Genomic DNA, 21,420 nt, shown 5'->3' on the forward strand with positions numbered 1-21,420 from the left:
CCCGTGAAACTTGTAATCATCAAACTCTCCAAGAAATACATTCTGTATTGAGGGGGGGGGTCAACCTTTTCCAACCCCATTGGTGGTGTCAAGTTGTCTATTATCATTTTCAAATATGTGGTTGCTTATGTTGTTCATTAATATCAAGGTTAAGTGATCTGAGATTGTGCATTTGTTTTTCCAGTTGTGGTTGGCATTGGTATCAGAGCCTGGTCGTCTCTCTTTCTCGAGAGGGGACACTGTTTTGAAATCCGAATGTATTATATTACAGAACAAGGAATAATCCACCATGGCATGGAGCTCAAATTCAACATGTTTTCATTAGAACATAGCAAAGAAAGCTGATGCTATGGTGGATATGACCTTTGAGTCCATGGCTCGTGAAGTGGGCAAGAAGCCAAGGGAGTCGGCCCTCTCCTATCTCATCCGAAAGGGTGATCTCAAAGAGAGAGAGGATGGGGAGTTAATGTTCAAGAATCCACCTCGTTTGAAGCATGGTCACCCAGCATCTCAACGGTTGAGATCTTTTGTGCACAAGGAAGACGTGTCAGTCACTTCTCGCCATGCATCTACTCTGCATGGGACAGGAGGAAACATGTATATGCATGTTGGTGCCAGTGGAAGGCAAGATGGCCGAGTGGATTCAAAGCATGTATCTCATGGTGAGAGTGGCCAGCATGCAAGCCGAAAAAATTTGCCCACTGAGTTGTCTCGTGGTGAGACATTGCATCATCCAAGGAGGTCAGATGCATCTAGGCCACAGGTTCATAGAGCACATGCCGCCGTGCCTCATGAAACACCTTAGCCCATGCAAAGAGGGCTGTTCTGTTGGATAAGGGAAAGAGAAAGAGGGAAGAGCATGAGTCACATGCCAAAAAACTCAAGGAGTTTAAGGTAGATGATAAGTCTGTCAAGTTTGATGCCTTTCATGGGGAATATGATGCATCTAAGGTGCTAGCATTTGTGGCACAATTTGACATTGCTTTCAGTGATGAGGGCTTCACCAAAAAGTCAAAAGTCTGCCATGCAAGCATGTTCTTGAAGGGGACAGCCGCACATTGGTGGATCACCGAAAATACCACCAAAGATCCCATTAAAAAGAACTTTCGGGAAGCCCAAAAGGAAGGTAAAGCTGAAAATACCTCATCCAAGAACAATGGGGTAAAGAAGAACAAGTTTGGCTTGACTCCCGAGCAAAGGGAGCAATATGCGAAAATGTGGTAGCAAAGAGCACATATTTAGGGAATTCCCAAACCGCAAGCAAAAGTAAGAGGACAAGCAACCCAAGGTCAATGTGCATGCCGTTCCCGATGTGCAAGGTAGCACTGAGCATGATGGCAAAGAGAGGGTGGTATGCAAAGCTTGGGGGGAAATCAAGGATCAGCCTGCCTTGTTTATGTTTGATGATTGTGCAATGGATAACTTCATCTCTACACAGATAGCAGCCGCCTTGGGCCTAGAGGTTGGGGATATGGGACCCCAAATTGAGGGACAGAGGCCGCCTTTGTTGGCAAAGAGGCGCAAGTTACTCCTCTTATTGAGAAGTTGCACATACACATATAGGGTTATCTAGATCATGAGCACTTCTTGATTACTCCTTTGAATGGATGTGATATATTGCCTAGTAAGCCATGGATTATGCTCATATTACAGGAGGTTCATAAGGCATTTTGCCAAGATTGCCTCGTCCTTACATGAGCTTACAAAGAAGAAAGCCACTTTCAAATGGACCCAAGATGAGCAGGATGCCTTCTACCAACTCAAGGATGCTATCATATGTGGGCCTGTATTGATCATTCTGGACTTGCAAAAGCCATTCACGGTGGAATGTGATGTTTTTGGGAATCGCATAAGGGTTGTCCTATATCAAGAGGGTCATGTAGTGGCCTATGAGAGCCGTAGATTGCATGATGCAGAGATCCATATGGATATTTATGACAAAGAGGTTTTGGCTGTAACTTGAAAATATGGAAGCATTATCTTCTTGGGACTGAATTTATAGTCAAAACCGATCACCAAAGTCTGAGGTATTTTCTATCTCAAACAAAGCTCTCGGAGAAGCAAATGAGAATGGCAAATTTCCTTTCTATGTTCCATTTTCAGATTGTACACACTCCTCGAGAGAAGAATGTAGAGGCAGATGCCTTGTCCAGGAGGCCATATGTGGCTGCCGTTTTAGTGGCCTCACATGGGGACTTGACTGCCATGCGTGATTTGTACCATTTGGATGCTGATATTTGGACTAATTCGATGGCTAGTAACACACATGCCTCTTATGTGATCAAAGAGGGTTATCTCATGAAGGATAATTGTTTATGTGTAGTGAAGGATATGCATCCAAAGGTTATGGAGGAATGTCACGCTCTACCTTATGCTGGTCATAGAGGTATTTTACAGTTTACCTGCAACACGCATGATTGAGAGATATTTCTTTTAGCCAAGCATGCGTAAGAACACTGAGGCTTATGTACGCGCATGTATCACTTGTCAAAAGGTGAAATTTGATAGGCAAAAGCCTCCAGGTTTGCTTCAGTCTTTGCCTATTCCCTCGCAACCATAGGAAAGCATTACAATGGACTTCATTATGGACTTGCCTAGATCCCCGCAAGGCAATGATGCTATTTGGACCATTGTGGACAGGTTTAGCAAGCAAGCTCACTTCTTGCCAATCAAGAAAACCATTAAAGCCGATCATATGGTGAAGCTTTTTCTTGCTCAGATATTTAAGCATCATGGTATGCCTAAGTCCATCGTTGGGGATAGAGATCCCTAGACTACGAGCCTCTTAGAGGGCTCTATTTGACAACGTGGACACTAAGCTTGAGTTCTCATCGGCCTATTACCCCCAAACAGATGGTCAGAGTGAGGTTGCAAATTCAGCTGTGTTGGATTTGTTAAAGTGTTATGTGGCAGATCAAAAGCGTGCATGGGAGAAGTATCTTCCACTTTTAGAGTTTGCCTATAGTAACACGATGCAAGCCTCCACGGGAAAAGCCCCATTTGAGATTATTTATGACAAAGTCGTCTCGCCACCCATCCTTCGCACAAAGGATGAGATTTTTGCAACTGATGAGCATGTGCGTGATTTGGATATAGCCTTTGCTCAGGTGCAGACAACCATTGCAAGGTCTCAAGACAAGTATAAGAGGGTTGTCGACATGCATAGAAAGGACATGCAAGTCAAGGAAGGTGTTGGGGATTGCTAGAATTTGAGAAAGCTAGGCTTCGGAAGAGGCCACGACGAGAGGGATCATACCCTAAGCTTTCTACTCGGTATTATAAACCCTTCAAGGTGATTGAGAAGATCAATGAAGTGGCTTACATGCTTGCTTTACCCAGTCATTGGAAGATTCACAATGCCTTTCGTGTGAGTCTTTTGCAAAGTATGTGGGGACAGACCCTAAGGAGCCTGTAACAAAAGACCCGCCAGAGGTTAATGAGCTTGAGGAAGAATTATTTACCCATTGATGTAAAGTGGATAGATAAGGATTACTTTGTTGATTACCCGCAACTTTCACAAGCATATCTTGCGGCTTTTCAGTTGAGGTCAACTATTTAGAAGTCGAGGGGGATGTCACCATTTGGTCCATCTCCATTTTTGGTGCCATTTCTATGGGACTGTCACTCCATAGAGCGGCCAGATTTGTGCCATGTTCACATGAGGCCAAGCCGGTGTCTCATGTGAAAGGGCCAATTACTTTGTGTCACATGGAGACGGGAGCTAGTCTCGTGCCACCCGTGTGTAAACAGGATCGTGTCATATGGACGGGAGCATGTATCATGCCACCCGTGTATGGCCAGGATGGTATCTTGTCCATGGGACTATCACTCCATGGAAGGACCCATGTTTGTATCGTGTCTTGCCTGTGGGCCTATCACTCCATAGGAAGGCCACGATTTTCACATTCTGTCGCGCCTAATTCGTGCCCGACTAGAATGTCTTGTACAAGTTTCATGAAAGGGAGATTTCATCCATTACATGTGCATATGCATCCATCTTTGTATGCTGGACTTATTTTCGCGTGACTTGTTTTCGTGTGACTGCCTGCTATGTCGTGCTAGTGCACTGAATGGTGTACCATGGGTGTGCCTATCTGCTAAAGTGTTGGGCTGGCATGTGAGCAGGTGGTAAGTATCCCTTTTGACCCATTTTCTAATGTTATATTTATAACTTATGCTAACCTTTGTATTTATAAGGTTATATGTTCACATTCATTAAACCATTGGCCATAGACAATAATAAGTGTCGGTGCCCAAACTTCACTTGTAGAAAGTTTAGTGTAAACAAAGCCTATAACAAAACTTGCCATGTAAATTAATCACACGCAAGGAGGTTGGGGGGGAGGCCACGTAAGTGCGAAGGCATGGTGGAAAAGTGGAAGCGACCACTCAAATCCTTAACCTCATTGAAATATTACCCTTGAGTATGAGTGTTATTTCTTGGGTAGGTGGAACCCACCAGCTCTCTCTCTCTCTCTCTCTCTCTCTCGGGACTAGCACCCATAGAAGCGAAGGCAGCAACCTGTACCTCAGCCCGTACAGGCCTTGCACGATGCTGGTACCTGCTCCGTACACCGTGTACCTGGTCTGCACAGCCTGTACCCGCCCTGTGCAACCGGATTATTGCTGTGCACAGCATATACCTGCCCCATACTAGTTCGAACCTGTCCTATAGAGCTGTACCGGCCTTGTACATCCCATCCCGTACATGTCCCTAAACAGCTTCTACCAGCTTGTTGGCTGTACCATACAGCTCCACGTGGAATGGCAACAATTCATATAGTAATACCAGGTTTTTCTTCTCGTCTAGCAAGATTTCTGTGCCAGTCAATTCTCTCTACTTTGTTTTGCAGAGTTTTTATTGCAAATGTTCTCTCTCTCTCTTCCTCCTAGTGGAACTCTTGAGGATGCAAGGGCCAGGGTGCTAGAGGACGGGACAAGAGACCAGGATTGAAGCTGGGAGGTTTCTCTAGGAGAACCGGCCATCCTGTCACCGTGTTTGAGCACTTTGCCAGGTGTTAGTACGGGAGTGCATGTTCTTGCACGGTCCCGGAACACCAGTTTCGTGCAAGTGTTCAACCCAAGAAAGGTGAAGATTGCCCGAGATTGGTCTTCATCAACGGAATTCTTCACCGACACATACACTGTTTTGGTATTTGTATTCACTCCATGTTTTGGAGAATTTGGCTCTCAAGCCCGTGAAACTTGTAATCATCAAATACTCCAAGAAATACATTCTGTATTGAGGGGGGGTTGGCCCTTTCCAGCCCTAGTGGTGGTGTCAAGTTGTGTATTATCATTTTCAGATTTGTGGTTGCTTATGTTGTTCATTAATATCAAGGTTAAGTGATATAAGATTGTGCATTTGTTTTTCCGATTATGGTTGGTCTCCCGTGGGGAGCAGTTGCATTCGGGAACTTGCACATCAACGATGGTGCCAACCTTCGGATTTGATGTCTCTTTTTCTTCAGTCCTCTTTTCAGTGTCCTCCTTTTTGCACTCCCATGCCACGTGCCCTTTTTGTCCACATTGGAAGCATCTTCCTTCTTTGATACGTTGCTCTAGCTCTTTCCTTAGTCAGCTTCTTAAAGATTGGGTCAGGCTTTTTGGCTTGATCTTTAAGATTGGATGATTTGGAGGCTGGCTTTTCTTGCTTCTCTTGGTTCTTCGCCTTCTTGGAGTGCAGCTCCTCCGAAGAAGGCCCCTTCCTCTTTACCATCCACTTCATATCACAAGCGTCCGCATTCAATGCAGACTCCATGGAATTCTTGAGGGAAACATGCATAAGGGGTTGTAGGAGAAGATTCAAACCTCCCTCAAACTTGCGGATGACTTCGCTATCACAGATATCAATGTATTGAGCGGCTTTAAGATAAACATCCCAAAACTTATTAAAGTACTTTTGCACATTATTTCCTTGTTGATCCTACTGGTCCCACTCTATGCACACCTTCTTCTTGAAATCCGTGGGCAAGACTTGAGCTTCGAACATCATCTCCTTGAACTCCTCCCAGGTTTTTGGATTGAGGTTCTTGCTAACAAGTGTTAGATACCAATTACTAGCAACTTCTTTGAGACGTATAGCTACCTGATGGAGTTCCGGTTTTTCCGAATAATAATGATTTTTGAAGGCCAAATCAAACTCCCTGATGAAAGCTACGATCTTTGTGATGTCATTGTCCTTCCCATCATAATATGGTAATTTCACACATCTGTCTTGTAGCTTGCAAGTCTCTTGCTTCTCCTTCTCCTTGATGTCTGGTACAACCGCCTTTTTTACCATCACTAGTGACTCCGCTCGTGGTAAAATAGAGGGAGCTAGAATGCATATCTCCAAGAAAACCGCTTGCCCAAAAGAATCCAAACCAATGATTCCCTTCTCATGAAGATATTCCTTTGCAAACACCAAAGGATCACCTAACTTTGACTTCTTCAAATAATCTTCAAAATGAGATACCTTTGAATGGCTGATGGCCTTCCTTGATACCAAGGCTTGCACATCCGGATCTGTTAATAAATCCTCCATTTCTTCGAGTAAACGAAGGAGCGTCGCTTCATCATTGGCATGAGAAGTATACTGAGTGCCTTCTCCATGGCTTATCGACCTTGAGGATTGGGGCCCTTCATCATGTTTCCTAGATGCTCTGTAAGCATCACCACCTCTTCTTCTTGAAGACGAAACTGCCTACCTGACATCCAAGATAGCGAACTAGAGTGCCCCTAGGGATCCATTGGAAAGCCTCAATTGGGCGCCAAGCCGGCGTGGGTGCAGAGCCTACCCAGAAACCACACGACTTGTGCCAGTTGATTTGCGTTCCTTATGCGCGACAAAAGATCTTGATCGCCTCAACAAATCTCTGGAGATTCCCCACATCTCCTGATAGGTAAGGTGCTGTGTCATTTGCAAACTCTGAGTCCAACAGCTTCTCTTGAGTGCAGAGGGGAAGACACAATCCTTGGAGGCCCGTCTCCTGAGCTAAGAGAAAACTGCTCATGGCCTCGGCAACGAATAGGAAAAGGTAAGGGGCTAGAGGATAGCCCTGCTGGGCCGAGTGGGAGAGGGGGAATATGTCAACCTCCTTGAATGAGAACTTAACTGTGAGAGGCTGAATAAAGTCCTGAAACACCACGGATCCCCACAGGGAACCCCATCCGTCTCATCGTGCCCTCCAAAAAGCTCCAATTAACCCTATCATAAGCCTTCTCAAAGTCCAGGAGTAGCACTATGAGGTCCTGCTGCCGCATCTTGGCCAAAGTTGTCGCCTCCCAGAAGGTGAAGAGACTGAACAAAACCTGTTTGAGTGTCATGGATCGAGTCAGGGAGGAAAGACTGAAGTCTCCTGCTGATGGCCTTGGCCAAGCTCTTGTAGGCAGTCCCAAGAAGGGAGATGGGTCTCCACTGCTGGATCTCCAATCAATCACCACCCTCCTTAGGAATTAAGTGTATCAAACCCTCTGAAAGCCTCTCTAGCATGGCACCTGTGATCATCTCATTGAAGGCAGCTCGAGGCCGCCTTCCATGAGGTCCTAGTGGCGAAGAAAGAAAGAAAGAAACTAGAAGCCCATTCTCCCCTTGGCACTTGCCCCTAGGAAAAGCCGTCAATACCTCTGCCAGCTCCTTTGCATTGAAGGGAGTCAATAAGGACCGAAGAGCAGGGGGGAACCACCTGTTTCGTGTGCCACCAAACTCTCTCGCGCACGTCCATCACTTGTGGGGATAATGGGGCACCAGTGATGAGAGAAAAAAAAATCAGTAGCGATGGCTCTCACATGGGGGGGATCAGAACACTTGGCCCGGATTTCAACCCGCACCCTGAGTCTAAGGGACCCTTGGCCGCAAAGTACCAGATGGATCTTCACAGAGATGCGGGCCCACGGATTTTGCCCAACTTTTGAGGACAGATTTGCAGCCAATTTACTACGTGCCTGGGATCACCTCAAGCCAGCCCTTAGGCAACTAGCTCCGGTTGCCTCAGACGAGCGTCTTCCACAGCCATTGATCTAAAACCCCTTGATCCGTTTACCCAGTGGCCATATGTTGGGGACCCGACCTCATGTATCATGGGGCACATTGAGCATAGGACCGGCAAGGTCACTTGGAGATTGGCTTGCACACACGCAATTACCCCCTAAGGTTCAAGAGAGAGGCCTAGTAGGGATCCGGGGTATAGACAGACTCAACATCGACATCGACTCTGCTATTCCTCAGGAGTGGCTGACTCCTATTGCAGACCCGACCCTTGATCTAAAACCCCTTGATCCGTTTACCCAGTGGCCATATGTTGGGGATCAGAACTCTTGGCCCGGATTTCAACCCGCACCCTGAGTCTAAGGGACCCTTGGCCACAAAGTACCAGATGGATCTTCACAGAGATGCGGGCCCACGGATTTTGCCCAACTTTTGAGGACAGATTTGCAGCCAATTTACTACGTGCTTGGGATCACCTCAAGCCAGCCCTTAGGCAACGAGCTCCAGTTGCCTCAGACGAGCGTCTTCCACAGCCATTGATCTAAAACCCCTTGATCCGTTTACCCAGTGGCCATATGTTGGGGACCCGACCTCATGTATCATGGGGCACATTGAGCATAGGACCGGCAAGGTCACTTGGAGATTGGCTTGCACACACGCAATTACCCCCGAAGGTTCAAGAGAGAGGCCTAGTAGGGATCCGGGGTATAGACAGACTCAACATCGACATCGACTCTGCTATTCCTCAGGAGTGGCTGACTCCTATTGCAGACCCGACCCCCCCACTGTGGCTAGGCGTGTTTACTAGGCATGATATTCTTTTGGCAATCCATGGAGCATGTGAGGGCAGTGGGGTTGCTCACTTTTTCTATTGGTCCCCATGGCAAATTAGAGAGATCCGAGCCCCCCTTGGAGGATTTCAATGGTTGGCTGTACCTTACAACAGGTGCAGGTGATCAGATTTCAGTCACATGAATGGCACATAGACCCCTGCCGGCCAAGGTGGCTAGGGAGAGATTCTGGCGGCTGTGGATATGGGAGAGCCAACCTCTCACACACCTCTAGTGGGACCAAGGAGAGCGGACCTAGCATGATCCTACTGATCGGGAGGAGACTCTAGATGCCCACTTTTTTGCATATACAACGCGGCTAGGCCGCAACATTCAGATGCCAGAGATTGATGGCACCCTGGCAACAGCATTACATTGGCAGTCACAGGGCCTCTCCCAGCATTTCCTCTCAGATTTTTGGAAGAGGCTCTAGGACAATTTTCGGCCTCGAAAGATCACCCTCTTTCTTTAGCTGATGGCACACAGGAGCTTGGCAGTTGGCACGTGGTTGGCCATTGGAGGTTGACCAGTAGCTGCACCATGTGTAGCCACCCTAAGGAGTCTCAGCGACATTGTCTTTGGGATTGCCCGAAGGCTCAGCATGTTTGGCAACGGATTCTCCGCATCTTCACGATGGATAGGGCCTCAACTCGGATCATTACATGAGGTACCATTGCTTGGGCCATAGAGGCTGAGGTTGTCAGGGCTTATGAGGAGGATGGTAGGGGCTAGCCCTTCAGGTTTCTCACCTTTACATTTCAGCAATACCCCTTTTCTCACTGATAGAGGTGGTGATCCCATTTGGCACTACAGACCACCTGTGTGGTTATCCCCCCCCCCCCCCCCCCGGTCCCCGTCCCCCCCCCTTGTATGAGATAGATTTCTCCTCATAGAGCGGCCAACCAAAGGAAAAGTGCATCTTTCTCCACCTTTTGATTATTTGATACCCGCCCTGTACATGAGGCAAGGTTGTATCTAGCCCTTCATGGCTGTATTTAGCCCATCATGGCTTTTTTTTCATTAACTAATAGAAGGATCTATTTCCCGGGGGAAAAAAAAGGTCTCTCACCGTCGCATTTCTATAGTGCCAATCCCAGCTCCATCCATAGGTCGTTGGTCACCAAGTTCTTGCAAGAGATGGGAGATTTGCAGTAGTATAGCTGTGTGGCACATATGGAGAGCTCGATGCAGTGAAGCCAACAAAGGCAACCTCACCCTGCCCAGCGGAGTCCATCCGGAGCATCTAGCTCGATATAATTCATACCCTTCGTGACCAGTGGGGCAACTTCAGGGTGGCTCAGACCGCATGCAGAAGCGCCCGGAGGCCTTCCTGAGGATCTGGCATCATGGTCCCTTTCTCACTGACAGTGGTGGCAAGCCCACTTGGCATTATAGACCACCTGTGTGGTTGTTTCTCCCTCCCCCCATTGTATGAGATAGCCTTCTCCTCCTAGAACAGCCAGCCGGAGGAGAAGAGCATCCTCCCCTTTTATGGATCTTGACTCTCTTTGAGGACGAGTTTGTATGTAGTCACTTTGGAGGTTTTCTTGGTAACTTATATAAGGATCTTTCTCGCGGGGCGTGGGGGGTGGGAAAGAAAAATCATATTAGACAGCCAACTACAAGCATGCGTCTCTAACCTTCAACATCTAACCTGTGCTTATTATACCAAGTCTTTGTCAACTTTTCCAATTAAAGGTAATTTTCAGCTCTAAATGTCTTTCATGCAAAGCAGTTAAAAATTGCAAATTCTACCAAAAAGCAGCCACAGCAAGTCACAGGCACCAAACATTTATCAACAGGAGGCTAGTGTATTTTACCTAGATTGGCAAGAAAAGAGAGTAAAACTTTACCTTTATTAGAGCCTATTCACAATTCCCAACAGCATAAACTAACAACCTTATACACATCCTCAATGAACTTGAGAATAAAAGATGACAAGGATTGCTAACCACACTACTAGTATTTTAGAAATATATAACATGCTTTTTTTCAGGGTTTCTTCTTCTACGTTACCACATGCAATCCATAACCTGGAGTAGCAGCATTTTTTAAATTTGAGGTCACCGCTGAAGTTGCTCTGGATTTCGGCACAGCCACAATAGAACTCTGGATCTGTGTGTCTGATTTTGAATGGAATATATCTTTTTGCTTAATTGTTCCTTCTCGTTGCAAATAATCAAAACTGATCAATCCTGGTACTGGATCCTCAAGTTCCTGATTTTTTCAAATATTACCAATTAACAAATAAAACAAGTACAGGATGACTTGTGAGCAGCTACCCAAGCATGTTTCAAAATTACCAAGATGCTTTCTCTACCTAAATATGGATAAAAGTTGTGTGAAAAGCAGCAAATGTGGAAGGATGGTGATACAGCAAAGGCTACAAAGTGAGATTACATCATCAAAGTCCACTAAGAATTATATCCACTTAACTTTCGATCTAATTGGGCAACCTAGCCTAACCAACATGGCAATCCAAAATGAATTTATGGACTTACAAATGTTTAATTTGAATCAAAGGTAGTTGAGACTATTCATGTTGTGAAGATTTTTGTAGATGGACATAAATTTTTGAGTTCTTGCATAGCAAGCAAACATGCAAGGCACAATACGTCGAAATTGGCACATTGGCAGGACACAACACAGTAGCATGGCCATACAAAGCCATGCAAGAACTACTCAATTCATAAAAGGCAACTTATGTACCATCTGTGTAATCTGACTTACTAGGATCAAAAACAAGGAGAATATATTTGCAGGACTAGTGACCAGCAGAGAGGTCTTGTAGTGATTTCTAGTTTTGGGTGGGAAAAGCTGAAGGCAAGTGCACACTTATGGTAGTGCTACGTGTGAACGGGACCTAACCAAGGGCACTTTTTCCCATATGGTGTTTCCCCTTGGAAATCCAGTGTGAAAGGACACTCTACTTATTACTTTGTATTTTCATACTATTATGGATGTGATATACGTGGAAGGCTGACTCTACCACCTCCACTGATTCTCACTCTCAACGTCTCTATGCATTGTGTCCATCTCCTTCTCTGTGTAACTCTGTCAGCTGAAAACCTAACTCTCTCTATGTGAGTAAAGCTTTCCAACATTTGGTATCAAAGCCCTTCTGCCCTCCTGCCAATCACGACCCTGTGAATTTGTACAACGTATCTGGACAATGTGGGCATGGTGGTAAGTGTGCAGGACATTTATTTAAATGTGCACACTTGGGGTCAAGAGGTGACACTAGGAACTATTAATTTTTCCCTTTTTATATCCCCATGTGGGGGGAGGACAATGGTTGGAGGGGACAAAGGGTTAAAAACCTTTTAAAATAAAAGAATACTCCTTTTAGAGCATCATGGCCCATTTGGGGGAGGCCTACGCTATTATTGGGGGGGGAACTTCTTTTGGAGGGGAGTTGGCTGCGGCATACGTGTGCTTTCTCTCTCCTTTTCACGACTGGTGGGCTGTTGGAAAGTGGCGCGCAGGGGCTGAACAGCAAGCCCTTTATCTCCTTGCAACAGGCTGGCTGCAGCTACACATCCTGGTTATTCGCGGGCTGGCAGCAGGATTGCAGGCGGACTGGACTGTACGTGGGCTGGACAGAGAGCAGGGCTGAACACTGTACGTGGGCTGGACAGAGAGCGGGGCTAAACAGCACGCTCTCTCCCTCTGTGCAACAGGCCGGCGGATTAGACTGTCTCTCTCTCTATCTTGGAAGGGAAGTCGACAGGATTGCAGACGGCTGCTGGTTGCAGAAAGTGCCCAGCTGACAGGTTCCTCACACACACTCTCTCTCTCTCTCTCTCCCGACCACGGCAACCTCACCATCGCCAGATCAGAGCCATTATTGCTCCGCATCGGAGGCGCCTACCTCACTTCTAACGACCTCTCCATTCTAGACAGCCCCATGGCGGAGATACTTGATCTAAGGAGAGGGCAACAATTCAACTGATCAGCATACATGGATCTACCTGATATACATTTTCCAGTATTTTCTACTCAGTATCATCTCGGAGTCTTACAATTCTGTTTTTATAACTATAAGACAATCAGTTTATTGTACTTTTTAGTCTCATTTAGTTGTTCTCTTTGATGAGACACCAACTTCAGATGTACTCTCAGTTTTGGTCTCATAGGCCATTATGGCCTCTTAGAGACATTAATATATCATTTCATTTCTCTCTACCCCCAGACTTCATGAGAGAGAAATCACGTTTAACATGTCAGTCATATTTGCCTTCACACTATCTTCTTTAATAAAACTCTCTCGCCACCAGCTTTATGTCCAAGAGAGGCTCACACATTTTCGATCAGATCTAGGGAGGATCCTACAGGAGGTCTTTGACCCTCCCCCACTGATGTACACCATCCTACATCCCCAGTATGGTACTGGATGGAGCTAGCTAGATTTGCATAGCATGATTGTATACCCGATGCATACAGTACTGCACATTGAGCCCCTAGTGATAGAGCTCCATCCATCCCTTGTCAGTTTTGATGGTCCACTCTCCCATCGCTCCTTAGCTTTTCAGTTTTTAGCTTTTCAGCTTTGTACCTTGTACCTTTTTCTATTATCTGGATACCCAAAGGACATTGACAGTTGTATATTGTTTTGTCTCATAGGCCGACTTCGGCCTCTAGTAGACGTTAATAAAGCTTTCTTTCTTTCTTTCTTTCTCTCTTGGAGGGTGACACGTTGCAGGAGAAACAAGGGGGAGGGGTGTTGCTAGACAGAGACAGCCGACTACTATTCTCTCTTTCTTTCTTTCTTTTTACAGGTTAGTGGGCGGTGTCAGACGCACACAAGCTAAGGGTTCCTCTTTCTCCGGCTCGTGGGCTTTCCGGAGTGCTAATCTTGGTCCCTTGTGATGTGAGAGGAGGGATTTGCAGCCTACGAGGGCAGAAACAGGAGCATATCAAGCATGTTTTTGGAAGAGTCTACAGGCTGATGTATGGCTGTGTTTTTGGCTATATGCATGGGCCAATTGGATGAGTATTCAAGACCTCGTGGATGTACTATCTTGGCAGATTAGAGGTGAATAACAGTGTGGTGTTTTGGGCACAGGGCTATGTGAAACCTCTACACTAAGAGGACCAGAGGACTGGCAGTTTGGACATGCATATGTATAAGCCATGTATGGCCATAATGTATTCAATTGAACTCTTCCATGAATGTGAATAAAGAAATACCAAAAGGGGCGCCAAGCTTTGGGGCCAACAGGTGTCGTTTTTGTGTAGGAGCACTCTAGCTCCCCTTTTGTCTATCCTATTTGCTAATTTACAGCTGTTTGTTGGGGCGGTGGAGGAACTCAAGCCTTGTTGTGCCATTATAGGGAGAATCGACAACATCCTCTTTGGCATTTTCTACTGCTTCTTCTTTAGCCTCAATTTGGAGCTTGAGCAATCTGTTTTGCTCCAAAATTGCTTGGACGAAGTTCACTCAAGTGGTGGTATGTTCTTTGTTGATCTTTCCTTCCATGTCTTCTTTGAAGCTTACCGAAGAAGTCTCTCCTGACATTTTGGAGGCCCGGGTGGTTTTTCCTAACGGCAGTTTTACCATCCACGAGATGCTCTCATTTTTGGGTAGCTAAGTTCCGTTACTACCTATAGCTCTGAACCAACGTAGCATGCAATAGGTTGATTGTCGTAACACACAACAAAGCCTTCTTTAAACCTCTGAGTTTATGCAATCCACTTAACTTAAGAGAGAAGAGTTGATAGAGAAGATAAGAATCTACACCAGATTGGATCCTTGCAAGCAAGAGTATTTGCTTGTATTACTCTGGAGAACTTGTACAATGATGTGAATGATGACTATGGACTGCCAAATGCAACGACGCGGAAGACTGAACTAGATGCTGACTGAACCATATGCTGACCCAATAGCACTATAGAAGACTCTGAAGCCACTAAAGTCCAAATCTGCTGAGGATATGCACATATGGTGGCTGAAGATGAGAGGATCTTCTATGCTGCCTAGGGGATGAAGCATGGGGTCCTTGAAGGCTGATTTGTATGCTCTAGAAAAACCTAGAGGCTTTTAGGCATACATGCTCACTAAAATTGCTTAATGAACTTCTGTGAAATGAGTTGATTTTTTGAGGGGAATGTGTATAAATATACCTAGATGAATCCAGGAACATGCCCAAATTCACCTTATAAGAAAGTGCAATTTATAACCTCATGGTAGTCATCCACAGGACAATAAACCATCAACTCCATCATGCATAGATACTACGAGTCACGACATCCCCACTAACGTCATCAGTGCCCAATAGTGGGTGTGGAACTTGATATCAATATATGCAACCATACACACACACACCCGACGCACACACACACTATACATTCATACAAAGGTCTATGTACTAAGTTTCTGTCAGAGATTCAGAGATATAGGGCAGACTCAGCCATAATGAAGCCTAGCACCAAGGATCATAACAAATAGAAAGAATTATTACAACAAAAAGGTAGTTGATAGGGCACATGCACCACTAAAGATAGAAAGAATTAACACAATATCAACAGGCTGCAACTTGGATGAAAACTTCACAATGTGAAATTTGCATGTCCGCTAATACATCATAAAGATATACCTAGATGAATCCAAGAACATGCCCAAATTCACCTTATAAGAAAGTGCAATTTATAACCTCATGGTAGTCATCCACAAGACAATAAATCATCAACTCCATCACGCATAGATACTATGACATCCCCACTAACGTCATCAGAGCCCAACAGTGGGTGTAGAACTTGGTATCAATATATGCTCCCACACACACACACCCCACGCGCACACACAGCATACGTTCATACAGATCTGTGTACTTGGAATGTCAGCTGCCTTATATATAGGTCATATGCTGCTGGTCGGCTGCTTTAGGCTGATGTCAACCTATTTTAAATGCCTATGACTTGCTGAATTAAACATTAAATGCATAAAATTTATATGCGCATTTTCCTAATGCTGGCCGACTGCTCTTCTGTGTTGTTTATGCTGGCTGACTGCTATTCCATGGCCACAAAGGCTGCCAACTGGGAATAGGGGCTGCCTATGATGCTTGTGCAAGGCATAGGACATGCCTTGGCTGGCCCATGTACTTATACCTCTACACGCATTTATATGCTTGGTTTAATGCATCTAATGGACTGAATTAACCATGCCTAGCCTCAAATGACTAATATGCTTTGTTCTCCTAGTGGGTTAAGGGACTAACCTTGACACCTAAGGCTGGGAGACTGACCTACATAGCTCATGTTGGAAGAAGGCTAGGTAGCTAGGGTTAGGGTTTACACGGCATAGGCTGTGGAGGGTCGAAGATATATGCCATGGCTAATGTGCTGGAGCAGTCGATAGTGATAAGAGAGAGACAAAGAGAGAGAGAGAGAGAGAGAGAGAGAGAGAGAGAGAGTACAATGCTAGAGAAACAGAGTACACACTAAATGATGCGATGTATTAGATTGATTTTCTTTTATAAGTACAAAGGTTCTTCTCCCTAACATCATTACTTATGTCATCACGCAAATATGCAGATATTATTGTGACCACTCTAAGAGGTGGTTCACACACACATATAAATGAGTGTTCACACCCTTTTTAGGACACACACACACACATACTACCACCTATTTGACCAAACTTAGAAGTCTTTCACACAAAGGTAAGACCTAGATTCCCAACAATCCCCCTCTCAAGGGATTACCTCGTACTATGTCCATGATAAATCTAGGCTCATGGTTTCTCATGCCACTTTTCTTGATCAAGGATAAATCTCATGGCTCTTAGTCTCACACGCCAGTTATGGGTCCCAAGGGTAGCGACACACAGGATCAAGTTACAAAGTCAAAACACACAACTCACATTTGAATAGTAAACAACACATCAAAACATAACACAAACACACGACTGAATAGAACACAACAGCTATTTTGGACTTAAATAAGCCAAGACATCCACATAAAGAAAACACATATAAATTTGACACACATAGGGGCAAACACATTTGTGCTTTGTCGCACAACATTTATCATCAACCCCATACTCATTTGGTGGCTCAGAGGTTGAATCATTACATAAAGCAGATTTTTCATCTCATCCAAATTAGAGTTCTCAAAAAATTAGGGTTTTCCAAAAATTAGGGCTTTTTGAAATTGATGCTATAGGAGGCTGTAGCAACACTCCAATGCTTGATAATATGCCCTCAATTTTGAAAAATGATTAGGGAATGAGATAAATGCTTTGTTTAAGCGAGATTTTGCAAAAAATTAAAAAGCCCCAATTTTTTCCAAAATTTGCTTTGTACCTTCTTATTGAAAGAAGCTTGTTGGTGTTGTTTCTTGTCTTGTCGATTTGATGCAAGCTTCTTCTTTTGATTTGTCAACTTAGGCTTTTTGATTCATTTTGAGATTGCTGTCTACTTTGATGCTGCTCTCTGTTGGGTGCTGACATGGAGGTTGTGTGGAGCTGCTAAGGTTCTTTGCTCTAGGGCCACCTTGCTTTAATTCTTTATAAAGCTTCTAAGAACCTTAATAAGGTTAAGAAAAGATTATTACCTTTACTTATGCCGGTTCAAGAAGCTTCAACGAATTCAAATGAGATCTGTGCAAGTCCACGTGTTGGTGTTGATGGGGTCGACGAGGAGAGTAGAGGCTGAGCTTTGACGTGGGCACTCGTGTTGGAAGGGTCAACCATTGGGAGAAGCCGTTTATTAAGCTTTATCAATCTTATAACAAGGCTTTGGCTTATAAAAGCTAGGGGCAACATGCGCAGGTGGAGAATGGTATACGTATGCAGTCGCGTGCGCAGGTGGAGAATGGTATACATATGCAAACGCGCGCACAGCGGCACGAGCAGCGTTTGCAGTGCTCGACGGCGTTTTAGTGTTGTGTGAGTCTAGTGTGGACAATAGCTTCAACAGACGACATATGCAGGTGCGTGGACAATAGCAAGGAAGACGACTGAGGTATATGCACCTGAGCAAAATTTGTAGGCATACAAGGCTCTGGTATCGCCCATTTATTTGGGACATGGATGCTTTCAGTTGTATTGGATTTATAAGACTGTCTCGTCTCGCCCACTTGATGGGACATGATCATATCTTGGATATATGGCCTGAAGCTTAAAGTTGCGGACAACTTTTAAGAGGTTGAGGAGGATGTCACCAGCCCAAACATTTTCGAGTATGAAAGGGGTCTGGTGGACTCTAAGACGTCTAAGTACAAGCTTTGGAAATGGGAAATTATCCACTACAAAAGATCTAGCACCTGAAGCTTGGTCTACGCGCTCGAGATGGTTTCTTGGAGACAAAAATGTGCATTGGAGCTCAAGTATCAAGTGCAAAGCATGTATGGCGAGCTCCCGAGGATTTGGGAGAGATCTAGTATTGAAACATGGTTATTGGCATATATGCTATGAGTAGTGCCACACGTGAACATGGACTAACCAAGGGCACTTTTCTCCCTTTGGGTTTTTCCCCTTGGATATTAGGTGTGAAAGGACACCACTCATTTATTGTATTTTGATATTGTAGAGTCAACCCCCAAGCTCCACACACGTATCCTATCTTCTTTGTGTGAGCATCAATCACCATCACTCTTGAGAGTGCTTACTGTTGTTCATTCTGTGTGTCTCTATTGTTGTGCAGTCCTAACCCTAATAGTGGTACCAGTCTCCAGAGCAAGGTTCCCCCTTCTGCACGCCTGTTCGCGGAGTTCTGTCACCGGCTGCACTTACGTCGACTTCTATGCGCTTCCGTCGACTGCGCAGCTGTCCATCCAGTCAAGTACAGATTTCCATCTCCGCTCCCTACCGCCTGGCGTTGCACCGCCCAATTCAACCACCAACTCGGGCGGCACTCGTGCCGAGGGCTTCAACACCGCCCAACCCCCTGACGGCGCTCAGCCACACTTGTGGCCGATGTGGCATTTGACGGATTTGTGAGTTTTTTTGGGCCTTCGTTTCGTCACTGTCCCAATTTCGTCACCGTCGACTTCGCGCTCCGTTTGCAACGTCGCCCTCCACCTCAACTTCGCCCTCTTCGGCTCCATCTGCGGCGTGCCAACTCTTGCACCTCGCCGCTGACCGTCTAAAGCTCCTGCTCACCGTCTGCAACAACCCGTCGACCACGCCCTTGTGGCTCTAGATCCCACCCATTGCCCATGCGTGCGCCGCCACCGCTGCTAGTCAAAGGCCATTGCCAAAGAAAGTTGACCGTCGCCCAGCTGTCTTCAAGCATCACCAGCTGCACGTCTTCAAGCGTCGCCAGCCACCACCTACAACTTGCAACCATGCCTGCAAGTCTGCCGCGTGCGTCGCCAGGTTTGCTGGTCAAAGGCCATTGCCTTAGAAAGACGACACCTGCAATAGTGGACATCGCCGCCTACTTGTCTGCCAACTGCCAACCTAAAATTTTGTGAAATCAGGGTTCCAGGTAATTGATTTTTTGGTTCAGTTCAAGGGGCTTTTGCACGTTTCTTGCTTCATTACAAAAATCAAGTGCAGGCGGTAGTGCGGGCAACATCTCGGTGCAAGATGCAAATATATATATATATATATATATATATATATATATATATATTGGCCATTTTTTAGAATTTGGGGATTTTTCAAAATTTGCACAATTGCAATTACAGGACACTGAGAAATTTGGGGCTTTCTTGAATTATGTGCAATTGACACATAAATCAGCCCATTGGTGCTCAAAAATTTGGGGATTTTTAGCATTGCTTATCTGCAGCGTTGTATTCGGGGCAAAACATTTGCACAAGACTTTGTGGTTGCTTGGCATTGCACTCTGATGCGTTTGGGATTTTGCAACATATTTTGCCTGCAGTTGCTTTTTACAGCATATTTGGTTGCACGTGTTTGCATCACTCTTGCAAGAGATTTCAGCACATGGCTGGAAATACGACTGATATATTCAGGGTTTGTCCCAAGAGGACAAATTGGATGGCAGTAATTACTCCCTCTGCAGTTTCATGGTCCGAAATCTTCTTGTGGCCAAAGGATTTTGGGATTATGTGTCAAGTGAAGGTGTACACCCTCTTGACATAGCACCTAACACGCATGGCCGTGGTGCTCAACAAGCTGCACTACCCACTCCTCCCTCACGGGAGCAGAAGAGATGGGATACTCGCGATGGCTTTGATTGCGTTGTCAGTAAAGCAATCAATCATACCGCATATTCAGTCTTGCAGCAGGACCTCGCGGCGAGCTTGGGATGCACTTGAAACCATGTATCAGGCAAAGAACGAGACCAGGGTTGCATTTCTCAAGAAAGAGCTTGAGAACTTGGACATGAATGATGGTGATAGTATGGTTGACAATCTTACGAAGATCCGGGACCTTCGAGAGCAGCTGCTCAATATTGATGAGGTCATTTCCAAAAAGAAGCTGGTTTCCAAAATACTGTCATCTTTGCCAGAAACCTACTTGAACTCCACACATCGCTCACTCTCTCTATACGGGGAAACCCGGAACCAATCTTGTTTGAAGAGTTGGTCAGTTTGTTACTATAGGAGGAGCATAATCAAAAGAATAAATCCTCTAGCATGCGTGGTAGTGATGGGGCTTTTGTTGCCCAGGACAAGGACAAGGACAAGGGCAAGGGAAAAGCCAAACACAGTTTTCAGCCAAAGGCTGATTCGGGACAGCCTTCACAAAAGGCTAAAAATGATGCAGGCAAGTCCAAGAAAAAGGGCAAATGTCACTACTGCAAGAAGCCGAGTCATTACTTGAATGAGTGCAAAAAGAGGCATAGCTGTAGATTCTTCTTCATCACCTGCAGGGAAAGATGATGCATCAGTAAATCTTATGCAGGATGAGTGGACTTTCCTTACTTGCAGTTATAATGCATCGTTGGAGCATGTCTCTCAGTTTCAATGAAAGACACGACACATGGTACTTTGATAGTAGTGCTTCTAAACACATTACCTCACCGAGGGATTTGTTTAAGAAGCTTATGGCTGCCCTTGAGGGCAAGCGGGTAACATGTGCAAAAAATTCTTCTTATCTAGTTCAGGGTATTAGTGAGGTGATCCTCACAACAGCAGATGATGCAGACTTATGTCTTCCAAATGTATTGTATGTGCCAGGGATTAAGAAGAACTTGCTGTCCGTCTCCTCTTTTGCTAAAAGAGGATATGCAATGAACTTTGAGGACACCAGATGCATAGTGAAAGACCGTGAAGGTGGCTCTGCATTGGTCACTTCCGGCACATTGTACCATGGGTTATATCAACTTGACAAGTTTGATAGGAGAGAGCATGATGCTCATGTGGATACCACTCTTACACCTACCATGCATGAGGCAAAGTTGTGGCATGCCAAGTTTGGGCATGTGAATTATGGCAGTTTCATGCTATTGCAAAGGCATAAAATGGTACAGGATATGCCTCATGTAGAGCTGCCACCGAAACATATAAGTGAAGGGTGCATAGTGGGTAAGATGCACAAAAATGCATTCCCAATAGATGGGTCTACAAGGGCTGTCACGAAATTACAACTTGTGCACAATGATGTGTGTGGCGTCCTATGCGGACACCATCTATTGGTTAGCACCTATACTTTGTAACCTTTATCAATGACTACTCCAGATTTGCTTGGGTGTATCCCTTTAA

At 45.3% G+C, this 21,420-nt stretch overlaps 1 pseudogene across 1 annotated transcript in view; it reads right to left on the bottom strand.

Annotated features, from left to right (window-relative positions):
• LOC147613233 (uncharacterized) overlaps positions 1-21,420 on the bottom strand; it is a 99,168-nt pseudogene that overhangs the window by 66,727 nt on the left and 11,021 nt on the right. The window contains exon 3 of the transcript XR_015263382.1: positions 10,833-11,016. The product of XR_015263382.1 is annotated as an uncharacterized LOC147613233 (transcript). The remainder of the gene's footprint in view (positions 1-10,832; positions 11,017-21,420) is intronic.

The sequence above is a fragment of the Cibotium barometz genome, chromosome 44 (genome assembly GCF_041138505.1).
Source record: "Cibotium barometz isolate CiBa-2024 chromosome 44, ASM4113850v1, whole genome shotgun sequence".
Lineage (NCBI taxonomy): Eukaryota > Viridiplantae > Streptophyta > Polypodiopsida > Cyatheales > Cibotiaceae > Cibotium > Cibotium barometz.